This window comes from Salvelinus sp. IW2-2015, unplaced genomic scaffold (genome assembly GCF_002910315.2).
Source record: "Salvelinus sp. IW2-2015 unplaced genomic scaffold, ASM291031v2 Un_scaffold3165, whole genome shotgun sequence".
NCBI classification, from domain to species: domain Eukaryota; kingdom Metazoa; phylum Chordata; class Actinopteri; order Salmoniformes; family Salmonidae; genus Salvelinus; species Salvelinus sp. IW2-2015.
The window spans coordinates 29,252-43,085 of record NW_019944453.1 but is presented as its reverse complement, the minus strand read 5'-3'; the positions used below and the strand labels follow the sequence as shown (position 1 = coordinate 43,085).

At 47.0% G+C, this 13,834-nt stretch overlaps 1 pseudogene; it reads left to right on the top strand.

The window, feature by feature from the left end:
• Positions 1 to 2,515: 2,515 nt before the first annotated feature.
• Positions 2,516 to 9,324, top strand: LOC112075447 (frizzled-4-like; annotated as a pseudogene).
• The last annotated feature ends 4,510 nt before the right edge of the window (positions 9,325 to 13,834 follow it).

Below are 13,834 nucleotides of genomic sequence, written 5' to 3'. Positions count from 1 at the left end.
TATTAAGAATTCTGCATGAAAACACTTGTATTTTGGTGGACAGAGGGTGAGTACAGTGTGGGAAAGAGAACATGAAATGGAGAGGGAGGGGCATATGGGAAAGAGAACATGATAGAGAGAGGAAGACGGTGAGGGTAGAAAGAGGGATGGATGGGAGAGGGTGAGGGTAGAGAGAGAAAACTATTGACAGCCCCTCAGAGCCCCTTATTACGCTGTAGCAATGTAATGTGAGCTAGCTAACTGCACCAGAGGGGAACCATCATCTGCGGACCCCCAGTCTCTCTAAGCAGCCATTCCAACACACACTTGTCATTCCAAGGAGTTTACATCCCTATTGATAGCCTACTTCAAGGACTGAGGGATTGGGCAATGAGCCATGAGACGCTGTCGGGTGACTGATACACACTTCTGTCTGCAGGGTATACTGCCTTTCACTGACTGAAAGGTTAGAAKAAGAACCCCTTATTGTGGCATATGTTTGTGTCCTGGTAAATACAGCAGTTCCGTAGTCATAGAGTGTGTACCCTCTTACTGTTAAGTAAACATGGGTCTTGTGTTTTAACAGTTTATGTTATGTTATCAATCGGGAACAATAAGTGCATCAGATGGTGCATTATTTTCCTCAACCACCCCAGCTTCTCCTACCAGCCACCATTTAATTTTTTTATTTAATAATTTAATTAGAATTGTTTTAACACCAATCATAGTCAAACTAAAAAATATAAAACATGTTTTTTTTAAAGAGCCGTTTGGGAGCCAAAAGAGCCAGCTCTTTTTGGTAACCTGAGCCGAACGAGCCGGCTCAATGGAAAGAGCCGGAATGCCCATCACTAACACACACAGTTGTGGAAAAAGTACCCAATTGTCATACTTGAGTAAAAGTAAAGAATCCTTAATAGAAAATTACTCAAGTAAAAGGGAAAGTCACCCAGTAAAATACTACTTTGGTAAAAGTCTAAAAGTATTTGTTTTAAATATACTTAAGTATCAAAAGTCAAATGTAATTGCTAAATATACTTGTGTATTTAAAGCAAAAGTAAAAGTATAAATCGTTTGAAATTCCATATATYAAGCAAACCAGACGGCACCATTTTGTTGCTTTTTTATTTACAGATAGCCAGGGGCACACACCAAAACATAATTTACAAATTAAGCATTTGTTTTTAGTGAGTCCGCCAGATCAGAGGCAATARGGATGACCATGGAGTTAAAAAGTACATTATTTTCTTTAGGAATGTAGTGAAAGTAAAAGTTGTAAAAAATAAAAAAGTAAATTATAGTACAGATACCCCCAAAAACGACTTAAGTAGTAGTTTATTTTAATGTAAGTATTTTACACCGCTGCAGACACACACACAGCACTCTCCCCCACTCTGATAAGCATCAGCTACACGGCGCGTGTGCCATTGTTCCACCTTCGCGCTAATTACTCAAGAGTTGACCTCGAGCGCACTGGAGGGCGGGGAGGATCCATCACGTATGGCAGCGGGTGGAGGTCGTTTTATTGCAGCCAATCTGTTGTCACGTTAAATACCCCTGAACGGGATCACTTTAGGGAAAACCAAGTGGCCTTTCAATTAGGACGCACAGACAAAAGCAGTCCGCTGATCATGCTGTTCTTCTATTTTCTTTATCTCTTGTAAATATGAATAAACTACAAGTAGGAGACAGGCAGCTGTTCAATAACCTACCCCCACCACCCCTGTGTTTAGGTTGGTCGGGCATAGAATGCCTATATGCGTCGATATCTCAACACGCATCAGGGGCGTCCCCACCCAGGGGTCATCACACCAACATAAACACACACAGTGATAGTGACCAGGCATTCCAGTCCAAATACAGCCTTTAGTCTGTGGATGTCCAATAGGCTAGAGGTATCCAACGCAGCAGCATTACTGCAGACCAGTGGTTACTGCAGACCAGTGGTTCCCAACCAGGGGTACTTGGCCTATCCACAGGGGGTACTTGAGAAGACTCATGAGACTATAGGCCTACTGGTAAAATGCACATAAGGGGGTAAATCAGGGGTAATCCAGGAAGAGCATAATTCCGTTGGTGGTRCAGTAACCRAAAAATGTTGGGAACCACTGCTGTAGACTACATCCATTAGAATGTCATGAACACTTTAGTTGAAGAGCTGAAGATGTGAGCCTGTGGTGGAGATGCAGCCTGTTTTTAAGACCATTAGTGATGTAAAAATACCAATACAACTATCCCGTTTCAGGAGCGAGACTGCCTTTTATTTCTAAAAATACGGCCAATAAAAATATGACCCAAGGCCAAAATAAATACTAGTTCTGTTCTGGATTTCGTCAGAAGAACTGTTGAGTCCGCTCTCTGATTCTTAACATGAGAAGAGKGCCACAGGCAACGTTCCTCATCATAAAACCCCGCCCTTTTGAGTACTGWTCCGCCTTCTGATTGGCTTCTGAGACCTCTCCTGGCCGCTGGTTGGCTGTCCCTCGCGAGACAGACGGAGAATTTGTTCTTTACGGAGTGGGACCGAGGCGCGCGGACAGAACACGCAGAGACCGACCAGAAACCTGTCACGACAGCGTATAGAGCGCAGACCTAACAGAGTTACTATACCGGGAAACTGGAACGGACAGGGCTCCGGGATGTCTCCGATGTCTCGTCCGTGAGAAACCACATAAGGAACTATCGAAACAGACTCTGCAAAGCGAGGCGGGAGTTTTAATTGCAAGGAAAATCTGGATACAACAGTTCCTTTTATTAGTGCCGTTGGATACGGTGTTTCCAACTTTGCTTGAAGGGTCGAAGTGTCTACCAACTGTGCTTCCAGTGGAGAGTTTCGTCTTGGCGAGACAGGAGCGGATATAAACAGCCGCTGACCGCGCACTCTGAAGTGGACTAATCTTTCCCCAGCACCCGGTGGACTAGCCTACCAGGCAAMGCCTGGGATTACTTTGGACCTTTCCCCCATCGTAACAATGAGTCGGGCTGTGTACAGTCTTGCGGCGGTAGCGCTCTCCCTCGCGCTGCTGTGCGGTCCAGGATCCATTGGTCTGGTGCGTGCATTCGGCGACGAGACAGAGGAGATGACGTGCGACCCGATACGCATCGCCATGTGCCAGGACCTGGGCTACAACGTCACCAAGATGCCCAACCTGGTGGGCAACGTCCTGCAGTCAGACGCGGAGCTCCAACTCACCACCTTCACACCACTCATACAGTATGGCTGCTCCAGCCAGTTGAAGGTTGGCGCGCATACACACACACACACACTTTTATTTTCATATTTTACCTTTATTTAAACTAGGCAAGTCAGTTAAGAACAAATTCTTATTTACAATGACGGCATACGGGGAACAGTGGGTTAACTGCCTTGTTCAGGGGCAGAATGACATATKTTTACCTTGTCAGCCTGGGGATTCAATCCAGCAACCTTTCGGTTCCTAGTCCAACGCTCTAACCACTGGGCTACCTGCATATGTTTTACTATCCTTGTGTGAACCACATTGATTTCCATTAAAAATCTAAATTTTCCCTTAACGTAACCCTAATCCTTACCCCTAATTGTTACCCTAAACCTAGCCCTAAGCCTAAATAGCTTTTGTCCTCGTGGGGACCAGGGAAATGTCTTCACACGGGATAATTTTTCTTGTGTTACTATCCTTGTGGGGACTTTGGTGGATTTCCGGTACCCACACACACACACACACACACACACTGTTGGTTCTCAGGCTGAGATGTGTGATTGACAGGCAGTGTATAGTGGAAAGAAAGAAAGAAAGAGAGCACATGACAGAGTCGCAGGGAGGCAGCCAGTCTTGGTTCAGCAGCACGGGGCAATGAGATAATACATATCTGAGGAGAGGACCAGGCCAGCTCCACATGGCAACAACAATACTGCCCTCAGTACTACTCTCTGTAAGGCCGCTTGTCTGCCTGAACCACCATGAAGCTGGAAATTAAATCCTTCCCATTTAGTCTTTTTCATAAGGTTTTTATTGTCCTGACTGAAATGACCAATGAGTACACTCTTAGAAAAAAAGGTGCAATCTAGAACCAAAAAGGGTTCTTCGGCTGTCCCGATAGGAGAACCCTTTGAAGAACCCCTTTAGGTTCCAGGTAGAACCAAAATAGTTCTACCTAGAACCAAAAAGGGTTCTCCTRTRGGGACAGCCGCAGAACCCTTATGGAACCMTTTTTTAAGTGTAGTTACTTGTGTGGTTAGATGGAAATGTCAGGATGAATACATCCAGTGGTGTTGATATTTACTGTGGTTTACCACTCCATAGTCTGTAGACACAGCAACCCACTGGCAACTCTGTCTCTAAGGACATCCCTCATCCTGACCATTGAGATATATTAACAAACATTCAGTCCATTAGTCAAATTGTAATTGATTTAAGAGCTTTTGTGGTATTATTGTGGTATTGTAGTTGTCTGGATGCTATAGGTTATTATGAGTTTGTGTTGTGATTGTCTGTCTCTTGTGGTTCAGTGTGTGAGCGTGTTATGTGAGCTCTCTGGAGTGACGGATGTGAAATGTTGCCATTTCCTGTCTGAGCACAGAAACATCCCTCAGATTAGGCTCTTTCTTTCTTACACACTCTCAGACATTCACCCGAGGAAATGGAAACTAGATCTTGCACATTGCTTTTCTAATAGGAAGAATCTCTCAGGTATCCACACACACACTTGGCCGTGAACAGTGGCAGCAATCAGGTTACTTGCTGCGGAGGGAGGAAGACAAGCCTTCTCCAGTCCAGCTAGTGATCAGAGAACAGTAGCACAGCTCCAACAGAGAGAAGCATCACTGATATCGTCTCTCACCCACAATGCTGCCCTGCGCTTCCCATGCCACAGGGTAGCCCCTGTGGCCCTGAGACATTCATCTCTCCAGGGAATTATCTGTACGACCATTCAATCACCTGTTTATTTGTTGTAGTAGCTTTAATAATTATTTTGAAATTCCCTAAAGGTTTCAACACAATGTTTTCTGCTACTTGGTTGGTTTTCCTGACTAAGCTTAAAACACAGTTCCTTTCAWTTCCAGTTGTCTGAAATTAGAATAGGAAGCAGACTAAGGACCATGATGCAACACAGGGAAAGCAGACMGAGCAATGCACACAGAATCATCATAGAAACTATTTTAGAAATKAATTAATATACAAAGATAACACCCCTCTCTGTCTCTCTCTCCAGTTCTTCCTGTGTGCGGTGTACGTGCCTATGTGTACAGACAAGGTYCCCATCCCCATCGGGCCGTGTGGCAGCATGTGTCTGTCTGTCAAGAGGAAGTGTCTGCCAGTCCTAATAGAGTTTGGCTTCGTCTGGCCAGAGCTGCTCAACTGCAGCCTGTTCCCCCCTCAGAACGACCACAACCACATGTGTATGGAGGGTCCGGGGGAYGAGGASGCCCCYTWCCACCCSGTCCGACCCCTGCCCCCMCAGGAGGAGGAGTGCCAGGCCCTGGGGGCCGGGCCAGACCAGTATGCCTGGGTGAGGCGGAGCCACAGCTGTGCACTGCAGTGTGGGTATGACGCRGGGCTGTACCGGCGCGGGGCCAAGGTGTTTACAGACGTGTGGATGGCAGTATGGGCAGTGTTGTGTTTCCTCTCTACCACCCTGACCGTCCTCACCTTCCTCCTGGACTCAACRCGTTTCTCCTACCCCGAGAGACCCATCATCTTCCTCTCCATGTGCTCCAACCTCTACAGCGTGGCCTACCTGGTGAGGACATAGGACTTAGAGCAGGGGTAGGTTGGCCTGGTACTACCTGGTGAGGACATAGGACTTAGAGCAGGGGTAGGTTGGCCTGGTACTACCTGGTGAGGACATAGGACTTAGAGCGGGGGTAGGTTGGCCTGGTACTACCTGGTGAGGACATAGGACTTAGANCCTGGTACTACCTGGTGAGGACATAGGACTTAGAGCGGGGGTAGGTTGGCCTGGTACTACCTGGTGAGGACATAGGACTTAGAGCGGGGGTAGGTCGTCCTGGTACTGGACTGTTGCAGGCACTTCATGTTTTGATTTAACTGATCTGGAAGACCAGGTGTGTTCCACTTCAACCACTGAACTGATTGATTTGACTTTGAAACGTTTAAAACATATACATAAGGGTGTTCCATTCAGTGACGCCTCCACATACAATTTAAGAAAATCATCAAGGATAACACAATAAAGCTTAAACGCGTATTTCCATTGTGGTCCTTTTGGGGGGGGAAAGGGTGGGGGGAGGGTGGGGGGCTGCAGCAAGGTTAGGCGCAATGGTAGTGGCAACAAACAATGACAGACAAAATTGTTTGTTTCATAAAATTAGCTAATTAGTACAGTTCCATTTCCTAATAAACAACTTTGGGCAGGTGCATCTCCCTTGTCTCACATACCTCTAATATACATATATACACAACAATCAATCCCTAATATATACAAGACCGGAGGCATACTGTACCCACAGGGTGCATAGTTGCAACAAAAAACAGGGTAGCCTTCCCCTGACTTAAATGATTAAACTAATGCTTAATGCACTGGGCTGTTTCTCAATAGTTTAAATTAGCCTCCTCTTCTCCATGATCACTAATATGACCGGTGGAAGCAGTTTGTTGTAAACCTGTCCAGTCCTTTCAGCTACCAAAGTGGTTAAGAGGAAGTAGAGACAAGGACAGGAAGAGTGCAGAGTACGTAGACCTAGCCATGGTCTCGGATGACCTGATAAACCCCTGGTCCCTGGATGACCTGATAACCCTGGTCTCCTGGATGACCTGATGACCCTGGTCTCCTGGATGACCCTGGTCTCCTGGATGACCTGTAACCCTGGTCTCCTGTATGACCTGATGACCCCTGGTTTCCTGGATGACCTGATACCCCTGTCTCCTGTTATGACCTGATGACCCCGGTTCTCCTGGATGACCTGATAACCCCTGGTCTCCTGATTTACCTGATGACCCTTGGTCTCCTGGATGACCTGATGACCCCTGGTCTCCCTGGATGACCCCTGGATGACCTTTGATGACCCTGGATCTCCCTGGATGACCTGATGACCCCTGAGACCCTGATGACCTGTCTCCTGGATGTACCTGATGACCCGTCTCCTGATGACCTGATGCCCCTGGTCTCCTGGGATGACCCCTGGATGACCTGATGACCCCTGGTCTCCTGGATGTCTGATGACCCCCTGATCTTCTGATGACCTGATGACCCCTGGTCTCCTGGATGAATTGATTACCCCTGGATGACCTGATGACCCCTGGTCTCCTGGAATGACCTGGTCCATGTCTAACCCTGTGTCTCTGTCTTTCCCTGTAGGTTGCGCCTGACTCTGGGTCGGAGCGTGTTGTCCTGTGACCTGGAGGAGGCAGCGGTACCTGTTCTGGTAACAGGAGGGTTAAGAGTACCAGCTGGCCACTCTCTCCTTTTGCTCTACTTCTTTGGCATGGCCTCCTCTGTGGGTCGGGCACACACACACCACACACCACACACACACACCCACACACCACAGCACCACACACACAAAATCTTGGATTAAAAGTATACCCTGCTAAGGGAATAGTAATTGAATGAAAACCGTTAGAAACAGTGGACTCCCAGCTCTAACCCGTCTCTTTCGGGCCTCCGCCCAGGTGGTGAATTCTGAACTCTGACCGCTGTTCTCTGGCTGCAGGGTTAAAGTGGGTGTCATCGAGCCTCCGGGAGATGCACAGCTCCTACTTCCACCAATCCAGCAGCCTTGGGCCATTCCGCCGCCATTCAAGACCCATCGCATCACTCATCATGCGAACTAGTAGAGCTGATGAACCTCACGGGGTGGCTTTACGTGGGTAACTACAGCGGGCAGGGAGGCCATGACGGCTTCAGTGGTCGCCCCGGCTCCTGCATACCTCCCTTCCATTGGGCACTCTGTTTATTTCTGCGCCGCGCTTGTGGCCCTTGTCAAGAGCCGCTCCAACCTGCAGAAGGACGGGCCAAGACGGGAACAACTGGAGCGTCTGATGGTGAAACGATCGGGTGATTCTCTGTGCTGTACATGGTACCTGCGTCCACCGTGATAGGCTGCTACCTCTACCAGCTGTCCCACTGGGGGGACTTCAGGGCCAGTGCCAGGGACTCATATGTGGCAGCAGAGATGCTGAGGATCTTTATGTCTCTGCTGGTGGGCATCACGTCGGGCATGTGGATCTGGTCGGCCAAGACCCTTCACACCTGGCAACGCTGCTCTGCCCGCCTGTGGAGGGACGGCCGGGCAGGGAGGGGCAAGCGGGCMCCGGGGGACAGCTGGATAAAACCTGGCAAGGGCAATGAGACGGTGGTGTGAGTAGAGAGGGAGAGAAAGAGAGAGAGGGGAAGATAGGAACCGGGTGGCTTTTTAAAGCAAACCTGCCCCCAAACCCACTGCTAGTGCTACTACCTGATGTAGAGAGCGAAAGAGAGAAGGACAGACAGATAAATAGCCCCACTAAGCAGACAGTGGTCTCTTTTGCCCACATTGTCTGTGGTTCTCTCCCTACTAGYAGACTAACCCACTGCCAGAGAAGAGACTGACCCTGCAGCCTACAGCRGGCTCTGGGCTGATCTATAGAACCTTCTGACTTTAGAGAGTTGTTTTAAAGGTTGAATTTACACTGGAAAGTCATGGTCCAGATGATGTACAGATCTAAACTACAGCCACACTGAAATGCACTATGACTAGCTGATGTAGCTTGGTTAACATGCCTTATGTGGAACGGGAGGCTGGGCTGCCCAGCSAGCCACACWMTGGAGGCTATGAAGCTATGYCACTGCAAAGGCACCTGGGATTTGTWGTGAATTGACTCTATGGTGCTGCAGCTAAGGCACCTGGGAAACATAGGCCTATGTCCTTTACCTCAGTGCTCAGCAAGCAGCACAGCTGATSTCCACCGACCTACACGCAGTCTTAATGAGGAAACAGACACTCAACTATGAACTCTGAACTTTAACCCTTGACCTTCTTCAGTCACTCATGGAACCCTTAGGAATGGCGGTCAGTAATGAACTGGTATAAGGTTCTTTCTGTATTTCTTTTTACTGGTTATGGAAGTGAATTAAGGGTTATTATGAATGATGTTAGACAATCAACCCCCAAAACACATTATGCAAATGCTATAATACACCAACAGTGAAACACCGAGAGAGAGAAAGAGAGTCACACTCATACAGTCTGTAGAGTTGCCCCTTATGCAATCCACTCCCATCAAATCTGCTGCATCAGCTGAGTTATTATTGCATTAAGCTGCAACCATCACAACACACACAGCAGAGAAACAGTCAAATACAATACACACACACACAGCAGAGAAACAGTCAAATACAATACACACACACACAGCAGAGAAACAGTCAAATACAAATACACACACCACAGCAGCACACAGTTCAAAATACACACCAACAGCCAGCAGGACGGACAGTTCAAATACAACACACACACAGCAGAGAGACATACAAATAAACACACACACACAGCAGAGAGATAGTCAAATACAACCACACACACACCAACACAGCAGAGAGACAGTACAATACACACCCACCAACACCACACACACAGCCGAGACAGAGTCTGTATAGCCTGCTCTCTTCGACCCTGTTACTGCAGCCGGTCTCTCGACCTGTTACTGCAGGTCTGTCTCTATTCGACCCTGTTAACCTGCAGCTGTCCTCCTACGCCGTGTTACTGCAGCCCTGTCTCTCGACCCTGTTACTTGCAGCGGTCTCTCGACCCTGTTACTGCAGCCTGTCTCTCGACCCTGTTACTGCAGCCTGTCTCTCGACCCTGTTACTGCAGCCTGTCTCTCGACTCTGTTACTGCAGCCTGTCTCTCGACTCTGTTACTGCAGCCTGTCTCTCGACATCTCTACTGTGTTGCCAGTCTGACAGACAAGTCCTCTGGTTAATAGGTCTCAAATGCAACCCTATCATTCCCCATATAGTGACTACACTATACACTATGAGGAATAGGTGTGGTTTGGGAAGTGCCCTTTTGAAGTGTGATTTTAATAACCTGTTAGTACCTAAGACCTGTGGGTACTGCCAACCCGACAACTCCATGAAGTACTTTTTTGTAAAGAGAAACAGGTGTTGTGATGTTTTTTAAATGTATTATAAGAAATGCTAATTTATCTTTGTAAAAATACATCAAAWACCACAAAAAAAAGTTTATAAAAATAAAATACTTTTGTATCAGAAGAAAAATAAAAACGTTTTGGTTTTAAAAGGTGTTATACTTGTAATTATTKTGTGTGAATGTTGGCCCATTTATAATCCCATTATAACCATTGTAATATATTATATACCATTATACCTGGATTTAAATCAGCACTACATCAAGTCAAACTCTAAACTGGATTTAAAATAAACTCACAATTCAGATTTGCTGGATAATGCCTTAGATCTTTCGTCCCACCCCACACACATGCGGAGACCTCACCTAGGTTAACTGRTGCCTCCAGAGACTAAACCTCTCATCGTCACCCAACGCATAGGTTTACCTCCACTGTACTCACATTCTACYATAACCTTGTCTGTACATTATGCCTTGAATCGATTCTACCACGCCCAGAAATCTGCTCCTTTTATTCTCTGTCCCCAACACACTAGAATACCAGTTCTTATAGCCTTTAGCCGTACCCTTATCCTACTCCTCCTCTGTTCCTCYKGTGATGTAGAGSTTAACCCAGGCCCTGTAGCCCCCAGTTCCACTCCTATTCCCCAGGCGCTATCATTTGTTGACTTCTGTAACCGTAAAAGCCTTGGTTTCATGCATGTTAACATCAGAAGCCTACTCCCTAAGTTTGTTATTTTCACTGCTTTAGCACACTCCGCCAACCCTGATGTCCTAGCCGTGTCTGAATCCTGGCTTAGGAAGGCCACCAAAAATTCTGAAATTTCCATCCCCAACTACAACATTTTCTGCCAAGATAGAACTGCCAAAGGGGGTGGAGTTGTAATCTACTGCAGAGACAGCGTCCAGGTCTGTGCCCAAACAGTTCGAGCTCCTACTTTAAAATCCACCTTTCCAGAAAGAAGTTGCTCGCTGTTGCTGCTTGTTATAGACCCCCCTCAGCTCCCAGCTGTGCCCTGGACACCATATGTGAATTAATCGCCACCCCCCATTTATCTTCAGAATTTGTACTGTTAGGCGACCTTAATTGGGATATGCTTACCACCCCGGCCGTCCTACAATCTAAGCTAGATGCCCTCAATCTCACAGAAATTATCATGGAACCTACCAGGTACAACCCTAAATCCGTAAACACGGGCACCCTAATAGATATCATCCTGACTAACCTGCCCTCTAAATACACCTCTGCTGTCTTCAACCAGGATCTTAGCGATCACTGCCTCATTGCCTGCGTCCATAATGGGTCCGCGGTCAAACGACCACCCCTCATCACTGTCAAACGCTCCCTAAAACACTTCAGCGAGCAGGCCTTTCTAATCGACCTGGCCCGGGTATCCTGRAAGGATATTGACCTCATTCCGTCAGTAGAGGATGCCTGGTTATTCTTTAAAAGTGTTTTCCTCACCATCTTAAATAACAATACCCTATTCAAAACATTTAGAACTAAGAACAGTTAAGGCCCTTGGTTCACTCTTGACCTGGCTGCCCTTGACCAGCACAAAAACATCCTGTGGCGTACTGCATTAGCATTGAATAGCCCCCGCGATATGCAACTTTTCAGGGAAGTTAGGAACCAATATACACAGGCAGTTAGGAAAGCAAAGGCTATATTTTTCAAACAGAAATTTGCATCCTGTAGCACAAACTCCAAAAGGTTCTGGTACACTGTAAAGTCCATGGAGAATAAGAACACCTCCTCCCAGCTGCCCACTGCACTGAGGCTAGGAAACACTGTCACCACCGGTAAATCGAGAAATACGATAATCGAGATTTTCAATAAGCATTTTTCTATGGCTGGCCATGCTTTCCACCTGGCTACCCCTACCCCTTTCAACATCTCTTCACCCCCCACAACAACTTGCCCAAGCCTCCCCCATTTCTCCTTTACCCAAATCCAGATAGCTGATGTTCTGAAAGAGCTGCAAAATATGGACCCCTACAAATCAGCTGGGCTAAACAATCTGGACCCGCTCTAAAATGATTAGCCGCAATTGTTGCAACTCCTATTACTAACCTGTTCAACCTCTCTTTCGTATCGTCTGAGATCCCCAAACATTGGAAGCTGCTGCGGTCGTCCCGCTCTTCAAAGGGGGAGACACTCTAGACCAAACTGTTACAGACCTATATCCATCCTGTCCTGCCTTTCTAAAGTCTTCAAAAGCCAAGTTAACAAACAGATCACAAACCATTTCGAAACCCACCGTACCTTCGCCGCTATGCAATCTGGTTTCCGAGCTGGTCATGGGTGCACCTCAGCCACGCTCAAGGTCCTAAACGATATCATAACCGCCATCAATAAAAGCAGTTGTGAGCGTTATCATCGACCTGGCCAAGGCTTTCGACTCGAGTCAATCACCGCATTCTTTATGCGGCAGACTCACCAGTCATTGGTTTCTCAATGACGCTCGCTGGTTCACCAAATACTTGCTCAGGACAGAGTTCAGTGTGTCAAATCGGAGGGCCTGTTGTCCGAACCTGCTGTCAGTGTCTATGGGGTGCCACAGGGTTCAATTCTCAGGCCGACTCTTTCTCTGTATACATCATGATGTCGCTCTTGTGCTGGTGATTCTCTGTCCACCTCTATGTAGATGACACCTTCTGTAACTTCTGCCCTTGTTTGGACACTGTTAACAAACCTGCAGACGAGCTTCAATGCCATAACAACTCTCCTTCCGGGCCTCCAACTGCTCTTAAGTGCAAGTAAAACTAAATGACTGCTCTTCAACCGATCGCTGCCCACACCTGCCCGCCCGGCTAGCATCCATACTCTGGACGGTTCTGACTACAATATGTGGACAACTACAAATACCTAGGTGTCTGGTTAGAGTGTAACTCTCATTCCAGACTCACATTAAGCATCTCCAATCAAAAGTTAAATCTAGAATAAGCTCCGTATTCGCGACAAAGCCTCCTTCACTCATGCTGCCAAAACTACCTCGTTAAAACTGACTATCCTACCGATGCTTGACTTCGCCGATGTCATTTACAAAATGCATCCAACACTCTACTCAGCAAATTAGATGCAGTCTACACAGTGCCAATCTGTTTTGTCACCCAAACCCCATATACACTGCCACTCGCGACCTGTATGCTCCGTCGGCTGGCCTCGCTTTATATTCGTCGCCAAACCCACTGGCTCCAGGTCATCTATAAGTCTTTGCTGCGGTAAAGCCTCCGCTTATCTCAAGTCACTGGTCACCATAGCAGCACCCACCCGTAGCACGCGCTCCAGCAGGTATATTTCACTGGTCACCCCCAAAGCCAACTCCTCCTTTGGCCGCCTCTCCTTCCAGTTCTCTGCTGCTAATGACTGGAACAAATTGCAAAAATCACTGAAGCTGGAGACTCATATCTCCCTCACTAGCTTTAAGCACCAGCTGTCAGAGCARCTTACATATCATTGCACCTGTACATAGCCCATCTGTAAACAGCCCACCCAACTACCTCATGCTCCTTTGCACCCCAGTATCTCTACTTGCACATTCATCTTCTGCACATCTATCACTCCAGTATTAATGCTAAATTGTAAATATTTCKCCACTCTGGCCTATTTATTGCCTTACCYCCCTAAYCTTACTTCATTTACMCACACTGTATATATACTTWTATATTGTGTCATTGACTGTATGTTTGTTAATTYCATGTATAACTCAGTGTTGTTTRTGTCGCACTGTTTTGCTTTATCTTGGCCAGTTTGCAGTTGTAAATGAGAACTTGTTCTCA